Here is a 3,836-nt window from a genome sequence, read left to right as displayed (position 1 = left end):
ACAAATGCCCTACTTTTTACAACTTAATATTCAATTTATGAATCTGTTGGGGGGAGGGGGGAGAAATAAATCACAAGTACAAAAAAAAAAAACGACACGAAAAATATTTATGGCCTCGCTTCAATGATTACATAGAACAAAGTTACATTTTCTATTTATAACTGTTAGACTCAGAGGCAACCCTGTGACTCATTCATTTGGATGGTGGTAAGGTGTTTTCTCTCATGAGTCAGTGTGATTCACTAGAGTAGACAGTAAGAACAGGCACCTGACTTCTGGATGTATACAATTAATTTCTATGTTACACAAATGTTTTCTCTTGTGACCACACTCTAGCTTGTGTACATTCGCCATGTCTGAAACAGAATGAAGTCAAAGTGAAAGCAAGTGTAGGCTGTTTCCCAAACTTTTTACTTAACGGAACACTTTGCATAGTCTGAGTATTTCATCGGAAAACTTGGCTTATTTCTACAAAGCTTCTATCAACTCTGTCTGTCTGGTAAAAGGTTTGTAAACGTTATTTCTTCGACACTCAATCTCGGATCAATCTGAATTTATTTTTGTTTGAAATTGAATGAAACAATTTCTAAGCAGACAATCTTCTCTCGTCCTAAGTCACTCACCAGACTGGTTACCACGTCGGCCTGATGGAGCGTTAGCCACGAGTTCGTTCGAATTCAGATCGTTCAACCCCCATAGTTCGTGGAACCCATGTTCAGTTTGGGAAACACTCTCGTGGAGCATCCTTAGTTTTTTTTTTCCTCTTGTACAAAAAAGTTTGTCCAATGATCGTATAAAAGGTAAGAGTAATCTTTTTTTTTAAACTTAAAATCATCTTAAAAAATATTTTTTAAAATTATATTTTTGTTCTCAGAATAAATTAAAAGTAACAAATCATGTATTTAATAAAATTCCATAAGACTTTCCAAAAAGTTTATCTAAGGAAGCGACCTTGAAGAAAAACTGATCGTCTGGTGACCTTATTATAAGTGTAACAATCCAAGGTGAAGGTAAGTCAAAGTAAATGTATGTGTAACTTTCTAAAGTGTTGTCGAATCTAGGTCAAACTATTGAGATTTGTTGCTTGGACACCTATGCTCTGATAAACACCTTAAATGAACCGCTCTAATAAACACCGTAAATGAACAGCTCTGATAAACACCTTAAATGAACAGCTTTAATAAACACCGTAAATGAACAGCTCTGATAAACACCTTAAATGAACAGCTTTAATAAACACCGTAAATGAACAGCTCTAAACTAAACTAAAAATTGACTGAAAATAAAAATATCTACTACTTGGATCTAGAGACTAATAATAAAAGAAATTCAGTGTCTTGTAATAACTGAAAGGAGGCAACTCAACACAACATAGATGTTTATTTACATGGAGACATGACAAACACATAGGACATCTGTCTTGTGTACAACATCTTTATCTCGGCTCTTGACATGGGCGGAAATCGTTCTCTCTTTCTAATGTCAACATTCTTCCTAGTCTGGTTTCTAGAAGTGCGCACCTTCTGCACTAGCCTAGATGGCGGTGCGCATTGCAGAGTTATAACATTGCCCCCTTCTTTGAGCTTTTTGTCCCGAAAAGAAACAGTGCAGTGGAGGTTTGACAGTTCAGGTGGAGGTCAATCGGTGGGAGCCACAGAAGGTAGGGCGCCTGTTGCCCACGAAGCCATCTGCAGTTTTACGCGGCATTCGCTTAGTCTTCTTCCAGTTGGCCAGTCTACGCTTGAGATGATATCATGATATTGTGGTCGCTGATTCGACCTCATGACGATAGTCGCTGATGTCAGCCATCTGACACCGGGGGAGTTAGTGGAGGTCTGTTAAGTTCAGATCTTGTATCTGGGTTTCTTGGCATGAGCACTGTCCCCGCAGAGGCTCCGCATATACAGTTCATGCCCCCGTTTCAACGTAAAATTTGTTTCTTTATTTGCCAATGTGCATGACCCCAACCCCAACCGAGAACTAATCGACTTTTACAAGTAATGAGAAGCGAGAAAATGGGTCAATGAAAAAACTGTTTATTGGTAGTGTGTATTCTCTCACCATGGACCCTTAGATGTAAATAAAAAACTGTTTATGGGTAGTGTGTATTCTCTCACTATGGACCCTTAGATGTAAATAAAAAACTGTTTATTGGTAGTGTGTATTCTCTCACCATGGACCCTTAGATGTAAATAAAAAACTGTTTATTGGTAGTGTGTATTCTCTCACCATGGGCCCTTAGATGTAAATAAAAAACTGTTTATTGGTAGTGTGTATTCTCTCACCATGGACCCTTAGATGTAAATAAAAAACTGTTTATTGGTAGTGTGTATTCTCTCACCATGGACCCTTAGATGTAAATAAAAAACTGTTTATTGGTAGTGTGTATTCTCTCACCATGGGCCCTTAGATGTAAATAAAAAACTGTTTATTGGTAGTGTGTATTCTCTCACCATGGACCCTTAGATGTAAATAAAAAACTGTTTATTGGTAGTGTGTATTCTCTCACCATGGACCCTTAGATGTAAATAATAAAACAAGAAAAACATTGAAAAAATACTTTTAGATAAAACTTATATGAAGTGTAATTATATCAATTGGCTTGGATCAGCATGTAATGAATTGTAATCGATTTAGACTAACTACAATAAATCTGTGCAATAAGAAAATATTTTTACAAAGTTTATATCAACTCACTCTGTCTGTCTGTCTGTCTGGTAAAAACAAAGCGTGTACACGTGACATTTTCCTAGCTACCAAATGCTAAAAGAAGAAGTTGTGCCAGGCATCTTGTAGGTGAACATTTTAGACACACAATGTATATGTTCATTTGATGAACACGAAGGATACATATATTTGTTGTGTATGTATATTGCTCCTCCTTATGAATTTTCTTTAGACAGCGTAGATGAAAGGAGTTTAGCTTTTTGATGTGTCGGGAATATAAGGTTCAGGATGCATATATGGGTGAAGGGAGGACTGTAAGACTTTCAGTTTTCTAGATATGCTGAGTCCTCTCCATTGCCACACTTGTCATTGAAGTCTGCCAAAAGCATCTAGGTTGGTAGTTTCTGATATCGTGATTCCCAGACAGACAAACTTTTGAATATAGGCTAGTTTCTGGCCATCTATGAGAATGTCTGAGGCTAGTTCTGGCCATCTATGAGAATGTCTGAGGCTAGTTCTGGCCATCTATAAGAATGTCTGAGGCTAGTTTCTGGCCATCTATAAGAATATTTGAGGCTAGTTTCTGGCCATCTATGAGAATATCTGAGGCTAGTATCTGGCCATCAATAAGAATGTCTGAGGCTAGTTTCTGGCCATCTATGAGAATGTTTGACGCTAGTTTCTGGCCATCGATAAGAATGTTTGACGCTAATTTCTGGCCATCGATAAGAATGTCTGAGGCTAGTTTCTGGCAATCTATGAGAATGTCTGGTTCTGTGACAGATTTATTTGGAGAAGGTTGGTGCAGCACTTCTTTCTTTTTACATTTTTGGCGAGGCCAAAATTTTGCAGGTGTTGGCGAAGATGGACAGGCTCCTTTGAAAGTCTTCTTCGTTTGAGGCATTCATGTTTTGGAGCTCTGTGGGACATGTAGAGCACACTGGTCATCCAATGCACCCCAAACTAGCTCCAGTTGTCTGGACTCTGTTCTGCCACTGGATTCAGCTGGCAAGGGGCGAGAGAGAGAGAGGCTGATGCAGCGCAAATCTCCCTCACTTTAATAAATTTTCATCGCACAAGCCACATTCTCATCTCCCATGTTCATCAATCAAAAAGCCCTGCGGCTCTATAGCAAGTGGTAGCCATAGCTACAAACCTACTCGTAAGCG

This window comes from Biomphalaria glabrata, chromosome 12 (genome assembly GCF_947242115.1).
Source record: "Biomphalaria glabrata chromosome 12, xgBioGlab47.1, whole genome shotgun sequence".
NCBI classification, from domain to species: domain Eukaryota; kingdom Metazoa; phylum Mollusca; class Gastropoda; family Planorbidae; genus Biomphalaria; species Biomphalaria glabrata.
The sequence above is the reverse complement of the archived record's forward strand: the minus strand, read 5'-3'. Positions refer to the sequence as shown.